Raw genomic sequence first — 27,996 nt, 5'->3', positions numbered from 1 at the left:
ACAATTTTAGGTTGACCTGTAGAACATACAAACCCATATAAACATGGCTCATGTTATTTATTTATTTAAACTTTTTGGCTTATGGTTCTTGGTTCATCTCCAAGGTTGGATGGGCAGGAGAACCCATTGAGTTGTCAAGAGAAAGTTAGAGATGTCTATTTACTTTATATATTTAATTTTTCCCCATATTTTTTAAGCAATAGCCATGATACATTAAAATATATTAAGCAAAGGTGCAAACTAAAAGGTATTTGGAGACCACTGCTATAAGGAGACGTTTGTTTGCTTGAACCCTTAGGACCTGTAGAGTGGTGATTTGGCATTGGTCTACGTAGAGGAAAATTGCGCAATTTTCCACAAGTTGTTTTGGGTGATTTATACTTTTTTTGGGAGGTTGGTGGGAAGAAGTTACCTGCTTGCTCCCAAACATTTAATAGCTTGCCTATTATTGTCTAAAACATAATCTCTTAGATCCAGAACATCTCTCCTTGGTCCTGTCATGTTGCTCAACAGAGGGGGGCTGGTGGAGTTTTGGAAGGATAGCCTTCCCTGGTGTGGAACTTCCTGGACCTAGGGAAGTTTAGCTCTCCCTGGCCTCCACACCTACTTGGAGCTTTAAGAGCAGTTCTCTCTGATACTCTGCCTGCGTCTTCCGGGCTTGTCACAGCCTCTGAATCTTCTGCACCTCCACCTGGACCCCCTCCATGATTGCACCAACCCACAAAGATCTCTTCCTCCTACGAATGCACAATGTCATGCATTCGACCATTATAGCTTATCTTGTGGTATCTTTTACACTCTCTTAGGTCATTTAGTATGCATATGCTTTGTAAACTTCCATGTGTCCATATATTACGTTTCCAAGCAGCTTCTGAAGAGGGATTCCTGAAGGGTGTGAGAGAGGAAAGAAGGCCTCCATCACTTTTCCTTTTCTGATCAGGGACTCCTTCTAAATAAGGGTGCTACACCAAAAGCTTTCATTCTAGGAAAGCTGGGGCATAACTGACCCCAGGCAATTTAGGAAGTCCTGAGAAATTTCACTGTGGATTGAGAACTCTGTTTCTTTGAGGGACTTGAGTTTTTATTGAGCCATTTCAGGACAGTAAGCTTCCATAAACACGAGTTGCATAAGTGAGCTGAAAAGTTGTACTAACCAACCTCTTGTGAGAACTTAGTCAAAACTGCTTCCTTCCCTCAAAGTGGTAATTAGCAAATTTCCATTTCTCCATGAAAAGAGGAAAAAATGTTCTCTCCCTTTCACATCTCTCTCCTGGCCCTGAAGACCCATCATCTAGGATTTCGGTAGCGTTTTTGATCGCGCCAAAAGCTCTTTCTTCCCCCCTTAATTTGGTAAGTGAGGAGAAAGGCAGTGATGATTTTAAACAGTTTTTTTTTTTTCTCTCCACAAGCCTCTTGGAGTTACACGTCCTTGCTTCGAAAGACCTTTGTACAACTTCATGCTTGTTACTTTGAGCTAACAGCCAATTAAATTTGCATGGGAAAGAATCTGTGGAGAGCCTTGGGTTGAAAGCACGGAAACGCTAGGGAACGTTTAGTAAGTTGTCAGCATATAAATCATCACTGCCCGGACCTCGTGAGCTTGTTAAGCTTCAAGCTGAATCAGCAAGATTTACCAAGTCAAGGGGCCCTAGCCCTTGTGTCTGTGAGAGGCGAGAGTCTGCATTGATAAAGGGGGACATTGATAAAGGGAAGTGGGGTGCTGGTTTCCATTCTGCCAGCTGGGGACCAGAAGATACCACCCCTAAAGTTTCTATTTGGCATCAGGATTTTGAGCTGGAGGCAGAAAGATGTCTTTCTGAGCCTTCTGTCATTTGAGCAAAAGCAGAAACTCCTGGAAAATGGGGGGGAGGGTGCCATAAATCTCTTCTGGGAAAACTGTATGGGCGTGAAGAGGCAGGCACAAAGATAGGCCGACGCCAATAGTCGCGATTTCATTAGTTCCCTCTATATATTTACCTCATCACCGTGTGCCACCTTTGAAAGCCGAGGAGCCTTCTCCTTTATCTTGTCGCTTCCCTGCAAATGGGAGAGATACTGCAGAAGCCCCGATTCTAACAACACCTTAGCCTTACTCATCTGTGTTGCATACTTCCAGAGGTACGCACGGGCACATGTTAATAAACTTTTTTTTTTTAATCTGTTTTTTGTCCATTACGTTTTCCCAAGACCCTCGTTGGAGAGAAGGGATTTTTTTTTTCATTCCTTAATGTCAGTCTTAGGGGTGGAGCTGAAGGACCTAGGAGGGAGGATGGTCCAGGTAGCAAGGACCCCGTGATTTTCCGGAGTGGCTCCTAACAGTGCACGTAGATCAAATCTCTGTATTAAAATGTTGGACTTAGACACGGATAAAGTCTCTTTGTAGTGAACTCTGCAGTGCATTTGTTCTATGAAAACAGATGCAAGACTGGTAGAAATCCTGCTCCCGGGCCAGTGGAGCTGATGCTGAGCCAGCAGCAAAATTCTCTGCAGGATGTGTATGAGTGCAAAAACAGTTCGGAATTCAGGGACGCAGGTTAGTGTCAGTCATGCGCCACTCACATTTTGGGGCTCTCCTGTGGGCTGCTGGGCTGTTCCTTAGTGCAGGGCCGTGCTCCTACCCCAGGGCCTTTGCACTTGTAAATTTTCTCTGCCTCCCCACCACTGGCCCAGATCATCACATGGCACACCCACTCACTTCCTTCTGGTCTTCACCCTTAAAAAAAAAAAAAAAAAAAAAATCAACTGAGTAAATCTGAAGATCAATTGGTTTTAATAAACGATTCACAAATTGAGCTGCATCCCATCTAGCCAGTGGAGGGGAGGGCTCTGGCAGTTGCTGAAAAGGAAAGGTTTTTCAAGGCAGAGTTGGAGGGAGTGAGGGGTGGGGTGGAGGAGGAGGGCACGGGGCGTTGAGGGTGGGGAGGGGAGAGTTTAAGGGCTGGTGGCCCTCCCCTAAGGGGCATGTAAGGGTAGGCCAGTGGGTTACCTCCTAGTTGTTAACCAGGAAAGTCTAGTTTGGCTGGTTAAGGATTACATTCCTGGGGGTGGGAGAGGGGGTTGCAAGTGCTAAGTATTAAGTACTAAGTCTTAGTTTACTGACTTGGGGCCTTTACCCAAGTGACAGTATTTTTGCCCCTCTGGTTTTCTTTTTTAACATCTCAGATGTCACTTTCTCAGGGAGGCCGTCCCCGGACACCCCATCTAAAACTGCCTGATCCTCTTCCCCATTATTTTTATCTCAGGCTCTTAGGATTACTTAACAGATTCTAAAATGTACTTGGTCTTCATCTTTTTTTACTCCACTCTGTGCTCCCAAACAGAGTATCATCAGCTGCATCCAAGGGAGTTTTTGTCTGCTTTGTTTGCTGTTGTATCCTCCATGCCTAGAATAGTGTTGGGCACATAGTAGGATCTCAATAAATACTGGTGGAAGGCAGTGGGTGACTGCTCTCCCCTGTCCTACCCCCCTGGCCCAGCTCTCCACAGCTCCCCACTGCCCTGCTGTCACTCTGCACTCCCAGAGCTCAACCACCCACCCTGCCTCCCCCCACCCCCACAGCCTCCTCAGCCCCCTGGGCTGTCCTTTCTGAGGTGAGGTTCTACACTCCCTAGATTTCAGCTCTCTCAAGCCACCACGAATCTTTTAAAAATAATTTCTGCTGCTGGTAACTATGTAGAAGGCGGGATTAGCTATGATGATGATAATGGAGACGTCTCAGGGTATTTATAGCTTGTGAGATTGACTATCAATATTACTCTGAATTCCAGCAAAATTTGGAGGATCTAGGCAGGCTTGCATCTGTTTTTCTCTCTACCTTTATTTTTTTTTTAGAAGAGCCTGTAAAAGATCTTGGTCCTTTTGACTTTTTTTCTTTTTTCTTTCTTTCTTTCTTTCTTTTTTTTTTTTTTTTGGTACCTTCTTTTTACCTTCCTGGAGAGCAGGATGCTTGTTCGCCGACTGGAAAGAGATCATCAGCCTGCGCACAGGGGAAAGCCAAACACTAAAGCACTAGTCTTTTCCTGGAGAGAAAGATTGATTGCAAAGTGGTCATACCAGGAGAGACGGGAGGCTGGCTCAAATCTGTCAGCTGAGATTAGAACAAGTTTTGTATTTTTACTTTCATTTATTTTTATTTTTTATAATCACAGGGGTGCGGGAAGGGCGGGGACATTGTTGATTACTCAGGAAGAGCGATGGCACCTACCACAGAGCAAATACATCTATAACATATATCCTGTGTCCATTGCAGCATGGAGACTTAACATTAAAGGGAGGTAAAATTTGCTCCCCCTCATACTGCCTCCATGAGGTCGCGGGTAGGACAAGGAGGAGGCTGTGCGGATGCTCCAAACGCTGGTGTAACCTGGATGGAATATTGGGCTTCCTGTCCCTGGTAAGGAATGCGGGGTGTTGCCTGCTCATGGGCTGGAATCTTACCTGTGACCTTCACTTGTGTAGGTCCAGGCCTCTGCTCAGACAGCAGAGTGGGGTCTGAAAACAAACAAGAGCTGATCCCGGAGGGACAGGTCTCTGAAAATCAAGCTGTAAATGTCCTGTGAGGGTCAACCTCATTAAGCCTGGGGGCGTGTGGTTTCAGTTGTGACATCACACAGGACAGCTCCTCCCACTCCACCCTTCACCCCCCATGTCCAAGCAGCTGTGACCTTGGTGTCCCTGTGGTGGGGGGTTGCAGGGCTTGGGGGGTTCCTGGCCGGACACGCTGTGACAGCGGCCACTGGGGACCCTCAGGGGAGAGCTGCTGCCTCAGGTTTCTCCAGACTTCTCCGTGGTTGCAGAGATGGTCTGATGGAGGGAAGGCTGAAATTCCCTTGTTGCCAGACTTCGTGAGGATTATCAGATCCTACCGGAGCCTCTGGTCCACAGAGCCCATTCTGGGTTCCGTCCCTTATGGCAGGAGGCTGGGGCACAGTTCTGGGAGCCATCGGGGAGGGGGGCTGCTGGTGGGGAGACAGGAAATCAGGGACCATGATTGCAACACTTCATTGTATAATTTTTAACAGGGTCTAATGTTATTTTGTTCCAAATAGTAAGGATTCGGGGGCAACAGCAGGAGAAGGGAGCTTCCATCAAAGAGATGGGGTTTAGGAGATAAAAAGAATTTGGTTGGGCTCACATTGCGGGTTCTTAATCAGTATTTAGGAGAGTGAATGCCTCTAGTCTTCAGGGAATATCTTGTAGAAGAGGGACTAGGTCAGTGAGTATGCGCCTTCTGTGGACTATGGAAGGAAGCCAGGAAACCGAATTAGAGCACCTCAGATGAGACTAGGCTCAAATCCCCTCTTCCCCTCTCCCAGTCATCCTGCAGTCCCTTTATTTCAATTTCCTATTTTCCTGGGAACCCTGCTGTGAAATCTTCTGTCATACCCTACATTCCATTTTCTCAGAGCTTCTTGAGGTTGGGAAACGTGTCCCAATCTTCTGTGTGGCCGAGGATTCCTAGTAAGAATCCCTGAGGTCAGAAAGGGTGTATCTTTGGTTTGAGAAGGAAACCAGGAAAATGGAACTGTATCAAGTCTGCTCTGATGTAGCTCGGAGTAGAAGCCGGTTTGGCTGGGGAGATTTGCAAGGGAAACCATTGCCTGGGAATACATTGCTTTGTGTCTTCAGGTAGTGTGCTTTTGATGACCTTTTTGATAAGAGTGGGAGAGGTTGAAGAGCATCTCTGACTTAGCTAAAACCCAAATCACATTAATTGATTAATTAGGCTAAAGAGGCCTTAGATATGATCAAATTGGTCCCTTATCCTAAGTTAGAGAATTTTCCCGTGCCGACATTCAGGGCAGAGGAGTCAAGACTCCTAAGATCAGTTTGTCTCTGTCTTAACTGGAGAAGGTAGTCCTTTGGCCCTGAGGCTTATCCTAAATCCCGAAGTTTGTAGAACATGCTATATTTATTTGGAATAATAATATGTGTGTACTGTAAGTAATAGTAGAATTTCAGAAAGTAGAAATGCCACCTTATAAGTAGGGTGTACAGACCTAACTCTAGATTTCCCCGCCCCTTTCTCTTCTTTGTTCTCCAGATAGAAAACTATATTCCTTCAACTTCTGGGAGGGGAGGAATCGGAGCGGCTCTCTCATCTCCCCTGCAGTGGCAGGCATTGGAATAACGACGCACCTGGCTGTTTCTGATTCAAGTCCAACTCCAAGCTTTGTTTCTTCCAACTCCTCAGGCTAGGCACATGGCCCGGTGTTCAATTCATACCTGTTGATTAACTGAATTGTAATTGATGCTTTGCCTTTAATAAGGAACCTGGAGACCTTGTAGGCATTTTCCTTTGGTGTTTTACATGAGAATGTGTCTGGCCCTGTATTTGGAATAAGCATCCCCGCTGGATATAGACTCTGAGGCATGTGGTGAGGACATTGCCCCTGAAAGCGTAATGTGTGTAAGTAAGGTTCCAAGGTTCTCCTGAAACTTTTTTTTTTCTGAGTTTAAATTAAAGCGAATTAAATGCAGGCAGTCAAAAACATTGAAGCGTTCCTACCTTGCAGGCTTTTTTTTTTTTTTTTAAACCTAAAATTTTAGCCAATAATCTTAGGAAAAAGAATGTCACTAAAGTAGGGCACGCCGTCACCTCTGCTCTCCAGACAGACTATTGTTTGTTTCCTTAAGAGGTGACATTCGGTGTGGCCCAGGGTGGCTGTTGACAGCAGGATCCTTCAGGCCAGCAGGCTATTGTCTGACTTGTTTTGTCCAAAAGCAATTCTATCCCCAGGAAGACTGACAGCAAATAGACTTCTAGCAGAATAACAAGTGTGGGGCCGGTGACAGGCTGACATTCTTCAGAATTTTCTACAGTAAACCAGTCTATTGGCTCTACCTTGGGTTCTGCTCAACCTACAATAAAACATTTAGGAAGACTCCAGAAGCCCCGATCCTTGTCCAAATGAAGAAGAAACGCTTGATTTCAGGACTGGCAGCCAGTGAAAGCAATCCTCCCCCAAGCAATGCCTTTGTGAATTAAAGTGTGCATACAACAGCAGCTGATGTCCATTACGGAAATGGAAATGTGAAGAAATCAATTTGTTCCCGTTTAGAAAACATTTTCGCTTTAGATTTGCAAAATTAACCCTGGGAAATAAAGGCGTACTTTTTTTTTTTTTTTTTCCCCTTGAAGAGGTAGATGTGGCAGAGTGTTAGGTTATAAACCTAAGGAGAGAGAATTCATTGAATTGGATGGTGGTAAATAGAATTTAGCTGAAGTTAATGAAATGTAAATTAGTTGAAATCATATGTATGTAAAAATCTATATGTATATGTGATTTCATATATATATGTGAAATATATATGAAGGCGTATCTATAGGAAATATCTATCTCGCTTCAAAGGAAGGAGGCAGGAGGGTATGGAATGAGGTATTGAATGAGGACAGCTTGCCACTGGATGGGGAGAAGGAGCCGCTGGTAATGAAGGTCGTCTGTTTGCCACTGTGGATTAGGAATAGGGGCTGTCAGAAGGGAAGTGACTACCCTGTGTCTCTCTTCCATTTTCTGATGTTCTCTGTGAGTGTTCGATGCAGCAAGAAGGTTCTGAGAGTCAGAGTCTTGGCAAGCTGGAGAATGAGTGGAGGAGCCCAGGGAATGTCTGGCATGGAAAGAAAGCAGAAATCATTGGTCATATCCTGTATCCCGCAGAATTCTTCTGAGGTGATGCATTTTTTTCTTCTTTTTCTTTTCGCTCCTGTCTTCTCTGCCTTCTCCTCCTCCTCCTTCTATAGAAAGCATTCATTTAAAAAATACAGGGGAAAGAAAGCAAAAAAGTAGAGATCTTTTAAAAAGGTCGCATCACCCAGATAAAAGCGCTGTTTGCTTTTTGTAAAGATGGGAGATGTGACAGCCTGTTTATATGCTGGGATTGATCCAGTAAGGAGGAGACATTGATGATGCACTGAGACCGCATCAGGCTCCCTGCTCAGCAGGGAATCTGCTTCTCCCTCTGCCTTCCGCTCCCCCTTGCTGTGCACACTCTGTCTCTCACTCTGACAAATAAAATCTTAAAAATATTATGCTCAACATTTTATCTAAAGACCCTGTGCATGATTTTAAATAATTCATAAGAGAGAATTTATGTAGATGTACAAATGAAAGGGTCGATAGATGGGTAGGTGGGTGGATGGGGGGGTGGACAGAGCTGATGGATAGGTTAAGGAACTCCTAGAGAATAAAAGTGATAAATATAATAGAAAGATACTAGATGCCACAAGTGACAGCTGAGTCCTCCAATTTCTGATTCCTAGGATGTAAAACCTATCAATCCAGGAAGAAAGCAGTTGAAGCAGCTGGCTCATCTTCTGTTTCTATCCCACTTACTCAAAGGGAAGAAGACAGCTGACCCAGACTAATCTGCTTATAGCTGCTGATGACCATCTTCCTGGTGGATAGGCTAACACCATTTACTAGGAGGAAGAGAGTCCTTACTTACACAATGCTCTTAGCAGGAAGTCTTGGGATTAGGATTGTGGAAGGCAGACTAATGCTCCCCCCAAAGATGTCCACACCCTTATGCGTGAAGATCAACTTTACTTTGCTGGGGAACTGGTCCAGAATCCCTTTTTACCTTAAGACGATATTCACACTCCCAGTCTCCTCCAAAGCGTGGTCTAAAGGATGGATCTCACCCTGACAACTACAGGACATCATGCTGGTTCCCTAAACTGAGAACATCATCCTAACAATTTGACGAGCAGGCAGTGACAGGTGCTCAAGATGCTCTAGGAAGACAGATATATGCAGAGGATTGGCAGCCACATCAGGAACGTCTGGAGGGATGTTTGCAGGGACTCAATGGCTCAGGGCAATCCCTGTAAAGTAAAACACAAACTATCGTCCCTCAGGCCTCCTTATCACTAAGCAAGAGGCAGAGCGCGTAGTAGGACTCTTTGGATCTTGGAAGCGATATTTGCTGGACTTTGGAAAACAAGTCCCACTTTTTAATCAGAAACCAGGAGGCTGCCAGTTTCCTGTGGGGTCCAATTCAGAAGAAAGCTCTGCAGCATATCCAAGCTGTAGAACAGTGCCCTGTTCTCTTGGGTTGTATGAGCCAGCAGGTGTGACTGTATTGGAGACCTCTGGCTAGTGACCTTACTGCATAGTCTCTGGCCAGCCCCTGGGGTTCTAGAGCAGGTGCATGCCCTGATAGCAGAGAATGACACACCTTTGGAGAAAGAGCTCCTGCAGGTCAGATAGACTCCAGTAGATGCTTGTAGTTCTGATCATTGTGACTTAGTTTATAAATGGAAGTTCGTGCCTCCTAATCCTTCAGTAAGGGACTTTGCAATTAAAACTTCGCTTATGGGTCCCAGGCTCCCTTTAAAATTAAATTATGAAGTATTTCAAACATGCTATCAAGTCAAAAGAAATAACATGCATAGCATATACTCATCATTGAGATTAAACAACCTGTTCAACTGTTGATATATTTATTCAATGTTCTTGTTCTCTTTTATTTTTTACTTTGTAGGAAATAAGACATGATGAATGGATCAAAATCCTAACCTCCACTTCCCATCTTCCTCCTATCCTGCAAGTGCTTTTTTTTTTTAAATCTTTCGTGAGTATGTTTTTATGCTTTTATTACACATTTGTGTATTTATGGATACTGTCCTATTGCTACTTGCTTTCTGCATCTGACATCATGTGTTTGAGGGCCATTCCTCTTGATTCATGCAACTCTTTCTCATTTTGGTAGCGGAAAAAATTTCATTGTGCAACCGAGTTGGTTTATCCGTCATCTGGTTCCTTGGCAGATTTTTCCAGTTTTCCTATTTTATGTGTAATGAGCTCAAAGAAACACTTTCTTTGTAAATATATGTGAACACTTTTGTAGGATAGATGATAGGAGTAGAAGATATAGTGAAAAGAAGGGCCATCTGCGCCCCAATGTTTATAGCAGCAATGACCACAGTCACCAAACTGTGGAAAAAGCCAAGATGCCCTTCAATGGACGAATGCATAAGGAAGATGTGGTCCATATACCCTATGGAGTATTATGCCTCCATCAGAAAGGATGAATACCCAACTTTTGTAGCAACATGGACGGGACTGGAGGGGATGATGCTGAGTGAAACAAGTCAAGCAGAGAGAGTCAATTATCATATGGTTTCACTTATTTGTGGAGCATAAGGAATAACACGGAGGACACTGGGAGATGGGAAGGAGAAGGGAGTTGGGGGAAATTGGAGGGGGAGACGAACCCTGAGAGACTGTGGACTCTGAGAAACAGTCTGAGGGTTTTGGAGGGGCAGCACGGGGGATGAGCCTGGTGGTGGGTACTAAGGAGGGCATGTATTGTATGGAGCACGGAGTGTGCTGCATAAACAATGAATTCTGGAACACTGAAAAGAAATTAAAAAAAAAGATGATAGGTTTCTGGTCATTGTGATTGTCATTATGTATGTATGTACATATCTATTTGTCTGTCTTTCTATCTTCTACATCTTTCTTCAAGTTGATTGGGTATTATCCAGTTCTTCTTTGAAGACGTTCAACCAATTTACATTCCACTCACAGCATGAAAGAGTTGCTGTTCCAGAGCAGGTAAGTAGTTGGTGCCAAACTAGATACAGTGGTGAAATAGGTCAACTTTGTCTTCCAGTTGCTACCCTTTGGGAGAGTTCCCCCTGACTTAGAGTCTCCACTTCTGAGGTGCCCCAGAACTCTCAGGGCATGACTTTAGGAGTTGTACCTCTTGAAAGATACATCAGTCACTAGGTTTGTTAGACATTTTAATGTTTTACCACTCTGATGGGTGTAGGTTTTGTTTTACTTTGCTAATTTCTTTCATTTTAATAGCTGTATTGATTTTCAATGAATAGAATTTCTTTGTTTTTTAGGTGTGCCTGGGTGGCTCAGTGGGTTAAGCCTCTGCCTTCTGCTCGGGTCATGATCTCAGGGTCCTGGGATCAAGACCTGCATTGGGTTCTCTGCTCAGCAGGGAGCCTGCTTTCCCCAAACCCCCGCCTGCCTGCCTCTCTATCTGATGATCTCTGTCCATCAAATAAAGAAATAAAATCTTTAAAAAAATAAATTTAGAATTTCTTTTTTAAAGATTGTGTTTATTTATGAGACAGAGAGAGAAATAAACAGACCCCCTGCTGAGCACAGAGCCTGATGTGGGACTCGAACCCGGGACCCTGGGATCATGACCTGAGCCAAAGGCGGATGTTTAACTGACTGAGCCACCCAGGTGCCCTCGAATTTCCTAATCATTTCTTTTATATATTCATTGGCCATTTGGATGTTTTCTTTTGTGGTTTTCCAGTTGTTATTAATTTTACATTTTTCTCTTGGATTGTATGCCTTTTTTCATAAATATTTATTCGGTATATGTCTTATTAATGTCCTCTTCTAGTCTGAGGCTTGCCTTTTTAGTTCGTTATGCCTTTTGTGATAAAGTGGTTCATTTCAGTGTAGTCCTATATACAATTTTCCTTATAGTTTTGGCTTTTTGTATTCTGCTTAAGAAATTAATTTTCATCCGGAAGTCATAAAGATATTCTTCAAATTTTAGAGATTGGCTTCTTATATTTAAGACATTGACATACATGTGTGCGTTGGAGGTCTACTTTTGTGTTTCATTATATGAATTACCAAAATTTTCACCACCACTTATGGAACAGTGTATTTTTTTCACTGTTTGATTTGTTTTATCTACTCTGTCACCTGCCAGCTCCCTTCTGTATGTGGGCTCCCTGAGTGATTTTTTTCTTTTTTAAGATTTATTTGTTTATTTATCTGACAGACAGAGATCACAAGTAGGCAGAGAGGCAGGCAGAAAGAGGAGGAAGCAGGCTCCCCGCTGAGCAGAGAGCCCAATGTGGGGCTTGATCCCAGGACCCTGGAATCATGACCTGAGCTGAAGGCAAAGGCTTTAACCCACTGAGCCACCCAGGCGCCCCCTCCCTGAGCCATTATTACATTGGTTCCATTATACTCTCCTAGTAAGTTAATACTTATAAGCTCACATAGTCTTTCCCTTAGAAACAATTTGGGCTATTCTTGGCCTACCGAGTGAGTATGGGGATCAAGTTTTGTGAAAAACTCTGTTGAGACCTAGAAATATAGAGAAGAAGCTAGTCGGGGCCAGAGGGGAGGGGTGGGGAGTGGGGAAGGATGGGCAAAGTGGGTGAAGGGGAGTGGGAGGCACAGGCTTCCAGTTATGGAATGAAGAAGTCATGAGCATGAAAGGTAGCATAGGGGAGAGTCGGCGGGATGGTGATGGCATTGTACGGGGACAGATGGCGGCCACGCTGGTGGTGAGCAGAGCGTGACGTGTGGGCTTGTCGAATCATTATGTTATACACCGGAAACTAACAAAACATTATGTGTCAACTACACTTCCATTTGAAAAAAATCTGTTGAGAATTTGACTGAAATTATACTGAAAATATTAATAGATTTTTCTAGTGTTAGTTGGCCCTTACTTTCCTGGGACAAGCCCTGTTTCAATGTGTTCTGTGATTACTTTCAGTATTGCTGGGTGCCGTCTCCTGATGTCTTCTATAGGATATTTGCTTCTGTATTCGCAAGAGACATTAACCTTTTCTTTACCCTGGCCTGATTTGGGGGATGAAGGTAAGAAAAGTCTCCTGAGGTGAGTTGCAGAGGTCTTTTTCTTGTCCCATTGTCTAGAACAAGGGTTGGCAAACTGTGGAGGGCTCACTGAGTTCAGTTTGCTGCCTGCTTTATAAACAAACTTTGGTTGGAACACAGTTTTGCCCATTGATCGACGTGTGTGTTGTTTGTGGTAGCTGTCATGCCGTAGCTTGTCATTGCATTGGAAACTCTATTGCCTGTATGTGAAGACAGGAAAACGGTGAACCCATTAGAAGTGGGGGAAGGAATCATAAAATAAAAAACCCAAATTGGTGAAAAAAAAAGAAAATAGAGAACACCCATGGATCCAAAAGCTAATTCTTGAAAAGTATTGATGAAAAAGATGAACTTCTAGCAAGATTATTCACAAAAATGAGGAGAAAATAAACGCCAGTAAGAATGGAAAACCAGACATAAAAATAAATGCTACAGTTCATGGCTCAGGGCTCTCAGTAGAGCACAAATAATGCTATTTCAATCAAATGTGAAAACTTGGATGAAATATTTCATTGAGAAAGTAAAAATTGATGAAAGACTTTTTTTTTTTAAATAGATTTATTTATTTATTTTAGAGAGAGAGAGAGCACACGTGAGAGCGGGGAGGAGGAGCAGAAGTAGAGGGACAGAGATCCCCAGGCAGACTCTATGTCAAGTGTGAAGCCCGATGGCAGGACTTGATCCCACAACCCTGAGGTCATGACCTGAGGCAAAACCAAGTGTTGCCCACTTAACTGACTGAGTCAGAATTGGTTTTGACTCCAGAATGGACAGGACCGGGACACCTGGGTGGCCCAGTGGGTTAAGCTTCTGCCTTCAGCTTAGGTCATGGTCTCAGGGTCCTGGGATCGAGCTCCACATCAGGCTCTCTGCTCAGCAGGGAGCTTGCTTTCTCCTTCTCTCTCTTCCCGCCTCTCTGTCTGCTTGTGATTTCTCTGTGTCAAATAAATAAACAAAATCTTAAAAAAAAAAAAAAGAATGGACAGGACATCTAATAGATATATAATCATCATGAAACTGTGGTTAAAAATCGAAACACACACACACACACACACATGCCCTATATACACACATATACATCCCAAGCCCACTAGGACCAGAACATTTTATAAGCAAGATCTATCACATTTCAGAACAGTCTCACATAATATGTTCTGGACTAGGGGTTGAAAAATTAAGGGTATCATTATACAATTACTCTTTTTAGAAATTACTATAATTAATTTCTTGGGCCCTAGGGATAGTGTCAGAGTAAGTCTGAGCCTGCACAAGGGCACAGGCTCGGGGTTACAACTTCTTGTGAAGACTTCTCTTCCCTTAGTCTACCAGACTCCAGGTGTGATGTAGACTGTCTTCTCACCACCGTGTGATACTCAGTAGATGATTTCAAGCCCATCTTTTCACTAAGGCTGCAGGTCTTTGAAGACCTTGTTTCTAGTACTTTGCTTTACTCAGGCTCAAGATCTCATCTCTTAGCTCGGAGGAAGGGCCCAGGCCCCTTGTGGCTGAGGCATGCATCCTTTTCCCTCACTTAGGGCATCTGCCACACCAGCTCAAAGACCCTAACAGTTGTGATTCTGGGTCTTTCTTTAAAAGTTTTGGAAACCAGGAAATAACCCATTACAGACCAAATTTTGTTCTCCTCCATCCCCCCAAATTCATATGTTGAAGTCTGAGTACCCTAATCCTTAGAATAGGATTGTATTTTGGGACGGGATCTTTAAAAATGTAATTAAGTTAAAATGAGTGCCATTAGGGTGACCCTCATTCAGTATGGCTGTATCTGTAGAAGAAGAGGAAATTTGGGGATGCCTGGGTGGCTCAGTTGGTTAAGCATCTGCCTTCGGCTTAGGTCATGATCCCAGGGTCCTGGGATCGAGTCCTGCATTGGGCTTCCTGCTCAGCGGGGAGCCTAATTCTCCTTTTGCGTGCCACTTCCCCTGCTTGTGCTCTCTCTCTCTGTCAAATAAACAGACAAAATCTTAAAAAAAAAAAGAAAAAAAAGAAGAAGAGGATATCTAGACCCACACACATACAGAGAAAAGACTGTATGAGGACACAGTGGGAAGACAGCATCCACAAGGCAAGGGGATAAGCTCCAGAAGGAACCAGCTCTACCGATGTCTTAGTCTTGGACTTTGAGCCTCCAGGACTGGTAGACAATACATTTCCTCTGCTTACGCCACCCCATCCATGGTTCTTTGCAATGGCAGCCCCAGCAAACAGGTGCCCTCCCTTTTCCCCGGTGCGCCCCACTTTGCATTTAACACTATGGTTTGTGAATTCTAGGGAGCATTTCTAATTGTAGCTGGGAGGATTTTCAGGTTGGCCAGGAAACATACCATGGGAATGTAGGTCCCACGCTCCTTTCAAGGAGCCAGACTGTGCCCTCTGGACTCTGCCAGTCTTCATGAAAGATGGTGCCCGGTGTCTGTCCGTGAACGCCACACCAGAGGTCCAGAGCCCTACCTAGGCTTTCAGCAGGGCTTTCCACTTTTAGGCTCTTTTCTGTGCAAGAGGGGTCTTCCATTGGACCTAACGCTTCACCCCCCCGGACGCCCCTCCAGAGCTTACTGAGCTGCCTTTCAGCGGGTCATCACCCCACTTTTCCCCCTGAGCAGCTCCCCCTGTGTGCCTGTTGCCTTTGCGTTCTGCAAAGCATCTCACACAAAAAAGCCTTGTGGACCTAAAATCAGTGTAAAGGTTTTTTTTTTTTTTTTAAAGATGAAATCCAAGTTCCTGTAGAACACTGGATCCTGGTAACTTTCTAGCAGCGAGCCAGAAGCTCACTGATCCCATCTAAGGCGCCCACCGTCCCAAGAGGAAATGGAAGGTGCCCAAGCCCCGATGCCAAGACACACACACACATTTTGTCTTTTCTGAACCAATTAGGTTTGGACTTTACTTCAGCTGACAGACAAGGACACTCAGACTCAGGGATGGGAAGAGATCTGGCTGGGATTCCTCGGTGAGCAGAGTCACGACAGAGCTGGGACCAGGACGGGGGCCCTGAATCAGACTGTGTGTTTTTACCATGCTCGGAGCTGGGCGAGTATCTAAGTGGTTTTGGAAGAGCCCAAACTGGCTTCATTCAGCTCAGACCAGAGGCAGAGGAGAGGTCATAGTTAAATACAAGGTTGTGAGCATTCCAGACGAGGGGTAAAACTGACCATCACGTAGATCAGGATGTTGAAGCTGAAAACAGTATTTTAGAAATAACGACATAGCCATCGAGAGAGGTCAGGTGCGTGGTTAACAGCTGGACCACAGATGCAAGGATGTAGGTAGATGTAGATGTAGGTAGAGTAGAATAAGTGTCCTATTCTTTGCAAAATATGGAGCTCAGAAACGTCATGTTCTTTGTATGCATTTGAGGAAAAAACCTAAGTAGTGTTACATGGTTATCAGAAAAAAAAAATGCTGCCAAGGTGCCAAATTTGGTCAAAGAATTCGGGATACTGTGGAACTATCACGCCCTACCCATCCCCTGCTATCCCCCACACCCCTACGCACATACGGTGTAGAAAATGATTATTCTGTAACTCACTGGAAATCTGGATACACTCAGAGAATAAAGGAGTGTGGGGTTGATTCTATTCAAACGTGTAAAAATAATCCGCGTGTGTTCAAGAAACTCTCTGGGTGTGACCACCTCTGTTGCTGCGGATTATTTAAAGTCAACGTTGCAGATTGGCTTTGCTCTGCCCGGGCCCCTCCTAACCTTGGCATGGCCCAAGGTGGAAGTGGAAAGGGAGGCCTAATACCATATTTTAAGAAGTTAGAATTTACCAATTAAGCCAACTGTGGAAAGTGTGGAGTGTGTTCTACCGTTCTACTCTGGTATGAAGGTAGGAGCCAGGTTCTGTGTTGAATTGTGAGACTCTGGGGAGTCGGATGAGGCCCTTCTTCCATGGCTCCCGGCTCCCCAGCATTGAGCCTAGCCCCTAGCCCATGCCCCGTATTGTCCCGTCTCCAATCCCATCCTTTGTTGGGGACGGTTGTCTCACACACACATATGGACACCAAGTCTGTGATCTAAGCTCTGTCCTCAAAGGCACTGTTGGAATGCCACTTAGGTTGAGAGGTATATTTGGAGGCATGGTTTCCCTTAGGGGGACAGTCTGAGAAAGAGGTCTATGCAGTCCCTGGAAGCAGGTTCGGGGAGAAGGATCTCTGGATCCAGTGGAAGAAGAACATAGTCTTGGAGGAAGGGGACATAAGGCTTTGGCACCTGTCCTTGGCCATGGCTTCCTAGCCCTGAGGAAGAGCAGGGCCAGTGCATGGAGTCCCTCTGGCCTGGACCTTTGCTGATGCTGGCTTTGCCTCCTCACTCTCCACTGTCTGGTTCTGTAAGACTTGGTTCTTGGACGGGGAGACGGGGACCACTTGGCAGGGCTGTGAGTTGAATGGGAATCATGGCAATGCTGACAGCCTGCTGTTACAATTAAGCCTCTCTTTTGTTTCTAAGGATCATGAAGGAGGTTGGAAGGGAGGGAGAAAATGGATTGACGACATTGACATTGACATGTTGCTGCTTCTGATTGCATGGTCTCTTCTCTTTCTTTCTTTTTTTTTTTTTTAAACCAGTGTACTAGACAGCATCCTTCCAGGGTCGTCTTACTGTGTTTGCATCTCACCTAGCTACCCGGCTCAGTGACTTCCTTCAGCTGCTAAACCCTCACCTTTGGCGTGTCCCCCCGATGCTCCCCCCATCTGCATTTTCTGTGACCTTTGCCTTTCCTTTGGTGATCTTTGGATCACAGACATAGCTGCCGTCCTCTTGGGCTATGTGCTGTTCTACCCTGTTCCATTGCCGCCTTTTGTGCAGAGAAGTCCCTGGACTTCCTTCTACAGCTCCACACCCCAGCTCTGGATGGCCCCACTTGGTCCCACTAGTTCTTAAAGGTTTTTTGCTTTTTTTATTTGACCGAGAGAGAGAGGGAGAGAGAGAGAGAACACAAGCAGGAGAGGGAGCAGCAGAAGGAGAGGGAGAGGCAGACTCCCCGCTGAGCAGGGAGCCTGACACGGGGCTCGATCCCAGGACCTGAGCCGAATGCAGACGCTTAGCTGACTGAGCCACCCAGGTGCCCCCGGTCCCACTAGTTCAAACCAGCTTTTAGTTTGGGTTCAGTCTCCCGGCTGAAGCATAACATATGCATTTATAGATGTAGACACATACATACACATGCAGAAAAAGACGTTGGAAATCATCTCTAAGATTATTTAAGCATCCTTTGGCCCAGATTTGGCCCAGATTTCCAGTTTATAGAACAGGAACGTGAGCCCCATCGATGTGTTGTGAAACGTCACACAGCACGCCAGGGACATAGCGGGGACCCACAGCCAGGCCTTCTGACCCCTTCTCCACTGCCTTCCCCACAGGTGACATCCCCATCATGTAGATTTTCCCTCTCTCTGCCAACTTATAATTCCTAGAATTATAGAGGGAGGAGCAAGGACCCTGAGATCATCACCTGAGCCAAAGGCAGACGCTCAAGCGACTGAGCCACCCAGGCGCCCCATCTTTTTTTCTTTTTCTTTTCTTTTTTTTTTTTTTTAATTTGTTCAGGTTTCTCTTCTTATGGTATCTTCTGGTCTACGCACACTAAAACAGATATGTGACTTGGTTCACATTCAGTTCTCTCTCCTCCTAATATCGACCTTCTGAGAAGAAAAGAAGATAACGTTCTTTTTTTTTTCAATTTCAGAAGCCAATCTGTGAGTCTAGGATGGGGATGTAATGGTAACCGTAGGATAATCAAGCTGTTTGCTTCTTGTTGACACCAGAAGCTGGGAACACAGTGAAAAGGTGAATAGATGCTTAGTCTTTGAATGCATTCCCCAACAAGCTAATCAATCGCATCAAGGCTGCCTAAGGTCAAAGTTCTTTCTTTTTTTTTTTAAGATTTTATTTATTTATTTGACAGAGAGAAATCACAAGTAGATGGAGAGGCAGGCAGAGAGAGAGAGAGAGAGAGGGAAGCAGGCTCCCTGCTGAGCAGAGAGCCCAATGCGGGACTCGATCCCAGGACCCTGAGATCATGACCTGAGCCGAAGGCAGCGGCTTAACCCACTGAGCCACCCAGGCGCCCCAGGTCAAAGTTATTTCTTGAGTGTTTCCTAACCCAACATTGCAACACAGGTACACACGTGTGCACATGTGTGAACCATATATAAATGATTTATAATCTTTTTCTGAATAGCCTTGCAGAATATCTTGCAGAAGAATTCTGTGTTCTAGGGCTGAGAGAGCCATTCACTGCATGTGGGTAGTAGTTTCTAGCCTAATTCAGTTCCGTGTGTGTGTGTGTGAAAGTTGAAATATTGGAAAAGGTACAGAACTTAATATGTCATTTATTCAAACCAGCCAATTAGGAAAGATTTTGTTCCTTGCCTCCCATGTGACTCGGTGTTGTCCCTATTCTGTGAACTTTGTCAGATTTGTTTTGGCCCTCCCGGGAGTTGCAATCTGGTTCATTCATGTCTGAGTCTCCTTTTGATGATACATCATAGGCATTGAAGAAATGAAATCGGTAAATAAACACGTGAAAAATTCAGTTAATAAACCTAGTCCATGGCTAAGATGAAATATTTACTGTCAACGCTGTATATCACTTGGTAAACTCATTAGTGAGGCAGTCACTGTAAAGAGAATTAATGTGATTTCCAAATTTAGAGAGTGTGAGTGGAAGAATGAAGACAGGCTCATTTTTTCCTTTACTCTTTATATAATCCTGGGAAAATGGAGTGGAAAAATCATTCCTGCTCTAAATCTCATTTCAAAGGTTGTAGGTTGCATGGGTTCATAATTAGCATCTTTATAGAACTTGACAAAGTATTGGACACATGATGGGACTGCAGTCCATTCTTGGCACAACATCTGTTCAATAGATCTTCATGCCTTGTTGCTCTCATCAAAGCGAATGCTGACATTTATTGAGCACCTGTGTGTATGACATATAGCATTTAATGTAATCACAGTAACCCCATTGGGGTGTGGGTGGGCGGGGGGGTGCAAATTAAGTTGTGTCGGACCGCATAACTGAAGAGTGAAAGATCCAGTACTTAGGACTTGGTCTTCCTGCTGAGGGCACGCCTCATGCATCAAATAGTCCCACTTCTTTAGAAGTCTGAGTTGAATGATGCTCTCAGTCGTCTAATAACACTCTTAACTTCATTTTTTTTTCAGTATAGATACAAATTTTATTTAATTAAAAAGTGGGGTAATCACATTCATCTACAAAAACAATTGATTGTATTATTTATACAAGTATAAAAAGCCTAACTTTTTTTTTTATTAATTTTTTATTTTTTATAAACATATATTTTTATCCCCAGGGGTACAGGTCTGTGAATCACCAGGTTTACACACTTCACAGCACTCAGAGACTCATGACCCCAAGATTAAAAGGTGAATGCTGTAATGACTGAAACAGCCAGCTGCCCCAGAATTACATTATTTATTTTTCTTTTTTTAAATTTTTTATTTTTTATAAACATATATTTTTATCCCCAGGGGTATAGGTCTGTGAATCGCCAGGTTTACACACTTCACAGCACTCACCAAAGTACATACCCTCCCCAATGTCCATAACCCCACCCCCCTTCTCCCAACCCCCCTCCTCCCAGCAACCCTCAGTTTGTTTTGTGAGATTAAGAGTCACTTATGGTTTGTCTCCCTCCCAATCTCATCTTGTTTCATTTATTCTTCTCCTACCCACTTAACTTCATTTTATTCCTCTGTCGATACTCGTTTCATTTCAACAGAACCTTCTATTGGGTCTTCATTGGAAAGGAGAAAAAAAACTGGGTATAGTTTTTTCCCCCATAGTGTTCAAAATCCTTGAAATGTTCTTAAGACCAAACAGTTTTCATTAAAGGCCATCTTCTGGAAACTTCTGAGAGCTCCATGCTAGGAAAAGAGCTTAGCCTTGAAATAGGACTGTGTCATGCATTTTTAGTCAAACAGAGGCCCCTAAGTGCCTGGTGATAAACACAGGTAATCATAACAGTGAGAATACCTAACTTTCTACCAGGCATTATACTCTGCATTTTATGTCAGTAACAATTAGAGCAACATTGTTTGAATATTTATTAGGTGAAGGATACTGTGTTTTGCATATATTATCTTCTACTTCTTTTTCAGAGTATTTCAGGGAGGTAGAAACACATTATTTCCAAAAGAAAAGAAATATATTATCTCCATTTTACATAGGAGAAAATTGATCTTCACGGAGGTCGACTTGCCTAAAGTCACATGGCTGGTTAGGATCGAGCTTAGAATTGATTTTTTAACGACGTGATTTTTCAAAAACTGGAATATTGCAACGGATACCCCTGGAAGTGTCTTCTAAAAAGGAAGGGAATGTCCTCTTGAATGCTCTTTACCAGAATGAAAGCTGAGAAATGAGCCCCCATCCTTCCCAGGTAATTTCTGAGCATGCTTCCCATGTGAGAAGCTCTCTGCCTGAGAAGGGCCTGGGAGGGTACTCTGACACCACATTGCTCTAAAGGAGCTTACTGAATGTTCGGTAGAGATTGGAGAAGCCCACAATAACAACGTTACAACATAGATGGGACCCAGGGGGGAGCTGAGACAGAACACAAGGGTCTTACTCAACTTTGTACCTCTCACTGGCATCCCGCAGAAGAGGAATTAAAACAGTTTTGGTTTTTTTGTGTGTGGGTGAAACAAAATGGCAAAAGCTTTGCCCACCGGCTTCGGATGCTTATTAAACATTTTTCTGGATGAATAAAAAGAGTGCTAAAAGCTTGACGAGCCAGCCTTGGGAAAAGGAAATGGGAACAGGCGGGAAGAAAGGAGGTAGAATGGGGGGGAATGGTGGTGGAGGGAACAGCTACCTGTCCCACTGTTCTATTTTTTGAAGTTTTAAAAACAGATTTCATTTATTTATTTGAGAGAGAGCATTAGAAGGGAGAGGTCAGAGGGAGAAGCAGGCTCCCTGCTGAGCAGGAAGCCTGATGCAAGACTCCATCCTGGGACTCCAGGATCATGACCTGAGCCGGAGACAGCCCCTCAACTCACTGAGCCACCCAGGCTCCCTCCCCCACCTTTTTTTTAAAGTGGGCTCCATGCCCAGCATGGAGGGCTTGAACACACAACCCTGAGATCAAGAGATGTACATTCCACCCACTGAGCCAGCCTGAGGCCCCTCTGTTGGGCCCATTTTAGAAGCAACAAAGATAACAGGAAACAGTCCATGTTTTCTCAGAAGCGCCCAGTTCCTATGAGCAGGAGGTGGCAGCCCTTAGCATCTCCCACAGTAACCCTAAAGCATGACTTAACCGGAAACTGAAGATGTTCACGATTGACCTACAGTTGCCTTGGCTACTTTTTGTTTATTTTTCATCTGACTAACAAATAACAACTTATATAGATCTAATTCTCTTCTTGATCCTCTGTAAATCAAACTGAGAACTTTAAGGATGGCGATAAAGAGGAGATTGAGTTTTGAGTCTTTAGTTCGCTACCTTAAGTTCTGAGAGGCGTGGGCAAGCAGCATGTTGTTTTGGGTGGAGTCCTCTGTACGCCTGGAAGTTGGGTTGACATAATTAAGCTCGCACATATGTGCGTAAGTGTGTATATAAATATATCTCAATTCTCTCTTGTGTCTAACCAGCTATCAATATGCTTTATATATAGATAGATTTGGGGAGTTCCCAAGGCTTATTGATTCTAAGTTCTATAACATCCAAGTTAGTGCTATAAATTACTTTGCCTCATCTATATGTAAAAATTTTCCACTTCAGAAGGTTAACATTTTGCCCACTTCTCTGCACAAAAACCGCTCTGTTAGTGATGTTCAGGGCTTTTCAAAGATGGCCAAGCCAGTTCTTACGATAGGGTCAATGACCAGTGATCGAGCTTTGACTATTTATTTCATTAAATTCTGTCCTCATTTCGCATTGAAAAAACATACCCTTTGGGGGTTAAGGTCTTTACTGATAGCAGCAGCATTGTAATGGTGTGGACATGTCACTTGTGCTACAAGGTCTCTGTGTTGCGGTTACTGTGGGTGAGGTTTGAGGAGGAATTTCCCATCCTTACCAGTCAAAACCCACTGTTTCCTCTAAACAGGAGCGTAGCATCAGGACTGATCTCTGATAGCATAGGCTGTGGAGCCTGGACAGTTTGGGTGTCATTCTCAAGAAAGAGAGTACACAGGGTGTCTGGGTGGCTCAGTCCATTGAACATCTGACTCTCGATTTAGGCTCAGGTCATGATCTCGCTGTCATGGGATCAAGCCCCATATTGGGGTTCACCTTCAGATTCTTTCTCCCTCCCCCCTCCTCCTCCCGACTAACATGCATGTGCTCTCTCTCTCAAATAAATACATAAGTGAACAAATAAAAGGGAGTACACAATTAGCTTAATTTTGTAACCAGAAAAGCTTATGAGCATATGAACATCTTGCCAATGCCGGGGAGGAAGATTTTCCTCTGGCCTTCAAGATCCTTCCAGCTGGAATATGATTCAAAGTGGTGTGAGATTAACAGGAAAAAAATCAAATTTAATAGTATACATACATAGGTATGAGGAATCCACACAGACGCGCAAATGCCAAAGATTCGAAACATGACGCTTAGGAAAGGGGCAGCGACCTGGGGATATGAACGGGAGAAAGGGAAGAAGGACCATTAACAGGAAGGCTAGAAGTGATATTTGGAAAATGTAGATATGTTTCTCCTATAAAGGCGGGGGGGTCCTCTGTTAATAGCTCTCTTTCTGGTATAAGCAGGCAGTTGTGGGGAAGGTAAACAGTTTTTCCTTGAATCTGCTGGGTTTTGATTGCTTTTAACTCAGAATAATGTTCACGCCTCTGGGGCCCATGGTGGGGTGGCCTGCCCTTAGCCCCTACACTAGGAACTTTCTTTCACAGAAGGGACTGTGAATGTGAGAGCTTAGGCCTCATTAGTATCACGGTCCATTCGCCTCTCCTTGGTGCTTGTCATACTACCTTCAAAATGCCTTTTCCTATTTCTCTTGCTCCCACTTAACTCTGAGTCCTTGGGGGCAGAGGCCATGTCTTTTTAATCTTTGTATATTTAAGATGTTTTTTTAAAAAATGCTTGTTAAGCTGAACTGAACTGGAAAATGCATTAGGAACTGGCAGCCTTGATGGGCTCCCACCTTGTCCTGCAGAAACTGGGTCAAAAGAGCTTTAATAACATGAAGGAATCCTCACTCATTAGCCTTATGGCGTTTCTCCCCTTGACAAATTAGGGCATGATCTTTCTCCGCCAAGTGTCACGGGTAAAAATATAACAGTGATTACTGTCATAGCAGTGGTTCACAGTAAGGTAGAAGTCAGACTTGAAGGAGGCTTGCAGAGTAATTGTTTTACATACAAGGAATAACTGTGGGTTGACCCATATTGGTGAAGTTATTAGGAGTGGGACAGAAGAGAGAGAAGGAAGTGTTTTACGAGGAGCTGGTGTTTGCTTGTGTGTGTATTAGTTATCTCTTAGTGGAAGCCTGAATACCCAGTGGATTTCTGGAGACCGAGCAGCCAGTCCGGGTCAAAACAGGCATGGAGGTCTGCTGCATATCAAAGGCTTTTCCTCCCAACAGGTTTGATAAATTGAGATCACTTTCTGGGCTTTTGGATTTTGATCCATGGAAGGGTAACCTAGATGAGAAGTCTTAAAGGTAGAAGGAATTTTTTTTTTTTACTTCAGAAAAATTAAACTGGCTCTATGTCAAGGTTAGAAGTGCTCTAACCCCACCGGCCATTTACATCTGTGTTTCATTTTCTTTTAAATTTAAGTTTTAGGTAGTGAATGCATAGTGCAATATTGGTGTCTGGAGTAGAAGTCAGTGTTTCATCACTTTCATACCACACCCAAGGCTTATCACAAGTGCTCTCCTTAAGGCCCATTCCCCATCTAGCCCATCCCCCACCCACCTCCCTCCAATCTTCAGTTGTTCTCTATCATCAAGAGTCTCTTATGGTTTGTCTCCTTTTTGTCTTTTCCCGTTTCCCGTATGTTCATCTGTTTTCTTTCTTAAGTTCCACATATGAGTGAAATCCCATGGTATTTGTCTTTCTCGGACTGACTTACTTCGCTTAGCATAATACACTCTAGCTCTATCCACGTTACTACAAATGGCAAGATTTCATGTTTTTGATGGCTGAGTAATATTCCATTGTATATATATACACCACGTCTCCTTTATCATTCCTCAGTCGTACATCTCTGCTTATTGGTTGATTGATCAACAGTTTATTGAGGGTAGAGGATGGGAGGGAAATCAAGTGTGCCAATTAAAACTGTGAGGCTGTTTAAAAGGATTCTGGGAATGAAAATTCCTGAAGATATTCTGGTACAACCACGAAGGGGACAATGATTTCCATGTAAATAAAACTAATGTGGACCCCTGGCAAAAGATGAAGCTAAACTGAATTTTGTAAGAGGGTTTGTGGTTTGCGGATCTGCATATGTATGTAAATAATCAAAAAGTGAAATCTCATGTCCTATCATATTTTTAAAGTCTTAATATCAGATGTAATGTACAGTATTCCCTTTTAACTTGGAGCTCTTTCTTCTTCATATCCTGACTTCTGATTTAGTGATTTAGATCCTTGATCTGATTTAGTGATCCAAGAACACACAGATGTGGTGGAAGTGATTTTACAGAAGGAAGTATGGTTGGAGGGCATCAGGAAGGGAAAAACTTTTTCTACCCTCTTAGTTTCGGTGACTGGGGCATGCTAATTAAATTAACAAAAAGATGGGTTAACAGAAGAAAAGGTGTACAAAGTTTATTTGATGTTACTATTTTGATGTTTATGTGTATGGAGGGCTTATTAGTAAGAAATGAAGATCTGGAAAGGGTGGCTGGATTCAAGGGCTTATCCACACATTTTAACAAAGGGTGATAAATCTGTGAAGTGACAAGAAAAAGGAAAAGGTTTTTGGGCTTCTGGGGGCAGTAGATTGTGGGAATAGGAATAGAGTGAATGGAAGATAAGGGTAATTTTACTAAAGTATGATTGTGCAGACCCATGTCAGTACTGACTTTCTAAGATGTAGAGGAAGGAGTCCTGCCTAGGGGTCAGGAGATGTGGGCTGGGGCCATGATTCTTATTCTAGGCTTGTAACAAGGAAAATAACTTTTCTTGGTGTGTGTGTCAGTGGTGGAGGGGGTGGGGTGCTGGGTCAGAATAGATTATCATCCTCCAAAGTTATGTTCTATAGATTCCTTCAAAATATGAGTCCTTGGACAATGCAGCAAGAAACATCCCTTTCTTGGAAATTCACGAAGCACATAGCACTAAGAATTGCTGCAGTAAAGAAATCTGCCAAATACTGTTTTATCCAGGATTGCCGAAAAGTGTTTGACCATAGAAAAACCTTCCGTTACTACTTTTGTTATTCTTTTAAAATAGCAGCTTTTAATTACTCCTGAAATTATAGTTCCATAAGAAATACTTTGGGGGCACCAGGGTGGCTCAGTCAGTTAAGCATCTGCCTTCAGCTCAGGTCATGATCGTGGGGTCCTGGGTTTGTGAACCAAGTAGGGCTCCCTGCTCAGCATGGAGTCTGCTTCTCCCTCTCCCTCTGCCTCTTTCCCCTTCCCCCACCTTGTTCTCTAGAGCGAGTGCTCGAGCATGGGTTCTTGCTCTCAAATAAATAAATAAAATCTTAAAGAAAATACTTTGGAAAAATGTGAGCTTAATGATCTCTAAAATACCTTGCTGGCCTTACCCTTAATATTTTTAAAACTTATTTTACTTTAGGAAATAACGCATGTGTGCATAGCTAATATGTTGAGTATTCTACGGAAGGAGGCCAGTAAAGGTGCATTTGCTTTTTTAAAAAAGACAGAGACAGAAAAATATATATACCTGAGAGAATACAGCAAAGACATGGTAATAGAGGTGGAAAAATATAGACAGAAAAGAAATTCAGCGGATAAGCAATAGGTATTACCATTAGCGTGTGGTGCGGGTGGTTGAGGGAGAGGTTTATGAGTGTTTTAATCGGGAGGTTTGTGAGATGTTAGTGAAAATACCCAGAGCCACCGGGGAGAGCTAACAAGTGAGGAAAAGGGGTAGGGTCTTCTCAGAAGACTATCTGTTACGTATATGATCTTTAATCTCGAAGAACTCAAGTAAGCCATACAATGAATGTTCCTGTATTAATAATCAGAGACATGGAGTAGTTGTGTCTCGTAGGGGATGTGTGGGAACACGCAGCAGTACGCTGCTGGATGGGGAGCCCTAATGAGTTTAATTATACATAATCTGCTTGGAGAGAATATTTTTGAGTTTTAGTGGAGAACCCATCTTGATCCCAGGCATGGCCCCATCATTGGTGGGGCCCTTTGCATTTTGCACCAGGGCACAATGAAGAGGTGGTGATGGGGTGTGGCATGGAATAAAGAGATGAAGAAAAGAAAGTTCCAAGCAAAGAAATAAAAATGAAAAACTGAACCGAACCAGCTTGAATTTTATCATTGGTCTTTATATTGCGCCATGGCGGCTTTCAACACAGATCGGGCGCGTTTAATTTTTCCAACTCATCAGGAGCCTGTAAGTCAGTCGCTGCGGTGGCACCATTTGTGTTTTGCAGCTCAGTCATATATACGGATAAAGAGAATTGCTCCTGACATTTGGATGGGGTCTTAACCATTTACGGAGAACTTTCATGTGCCATTCCTCTGTATACAAATTAACATATTTTATGGAGGATCCAGTAGGGGCTCAGAGAATATATCACATGCTAACTAGTCTATCAAGACAGAGACTCTAATTTTGGCTTCTAATATATTGAGGCTCTATCTATATCCTTTAAGTTATATTGCTGTTGTAAAAACGTCAGAATCTATAAAATGGCAGTTTTCCTTTGTTCATGCTTAATCAGATCCTTTTTTCTCCAGGGGTAGCAGGCGGCTTTGGGCTTTCCTCCCCCAAGAAGGAGCGCTGGAGTGAGTTAGGGCGCTGTGCACCGAAGTTTCCATCTCCCACCTCTCTCTAGCTGCAAAGCCTTGGACCAGTCACTTGGGGCTGAAAAGAGGGCCTAACTCCCCGGATTTACCTGAAGGTTCCAGGAGGTGCTGCCTAGCCACCCTATGCCACCCATGCAGAAAAAAACCTTTTTGGGGCGTCATTTTGTTGCTCCGTAGCCCTTGTATGGCAGAAGGAAGATTAGGGAAAGGAAAACAAACCCAGTATTTGTTAGTTTTTCTACTTTCCAGAAATCCAGCAAAAGATTCCATTTGGGGACTCATTAAAATAGAAAAAGGAGACCCTTTTTAAAGTAGTTTTAAATGGGAGTCAGTTTCAGCCCTTTCAAGGTCCCCAGATGGACCCCCAGCCGATCAGGTAGCTGGTTTTTCTCTCTCAGGGGTTAGAA

General features: G+C 43.7%; 2 long non-coding RNA genes across 2 annotated transcripts; one reads left to right on the top strand and one right to left on the bottom strand.

The window, feature by feature from the left end:
- Positions 1-211: 211 nt before the first annotated feature.
- On the bottom strand, positions 212-4,536 carry LOC101693127. The gene is made up of 3 exons (XR_199930.2): positions 4,439-4,536; positions 1,978-2,713; positions 212-885 (listed from the first exon to the last, which is right to left on the bottom strand). It is a non-coding gene; the product is annotated as an uncharacterized LOC101693127 (long non-coding RNA).
- Positions 4,537-7,297: 2,761 nt separating this feature from the next.
- LOC101693316 lies at positions 7,298-27,066 on the top strand. Its single transcript, XR_199931.3, has 6 exons — positions 7,298-7,671; positions 9,485-9,574; positions 10,472-10,560; positions 12,494-12,597; positions 18,324-18,424; positions 26,982-27,066. It is a non-coding gene; the product is annotated as an uncharacterized LOC101693316 (long non-coding RNA).
- The last annotated feature ends 930 nt before the right edge of the window (positions 27,067-27,996 follow it).

The sequence above is a fragment of the Mustela putorius genome, unplaced genomic scaffold (assembly GCF_011764305.1).
Source record: "Mustela putorius furo isolate JIRA1106 unplaced genomic scaffold, ASM1176430v1.1 tig00003923_pilon_pilon_pilon, whole genome shotgun sequence".
In the NCBI taxonomy this organism is placed as follows: Eukaryota; Metazoa; Chordata; class Mammalia; order Carnivora; family Mustelidae; genus Mustela; species Mustela putorius.
The sequence above is the reverse complement of the archived record's forward strand: the minus strand, read 5'-3'. Positions and strand labels throughout refer to the sequence as shown.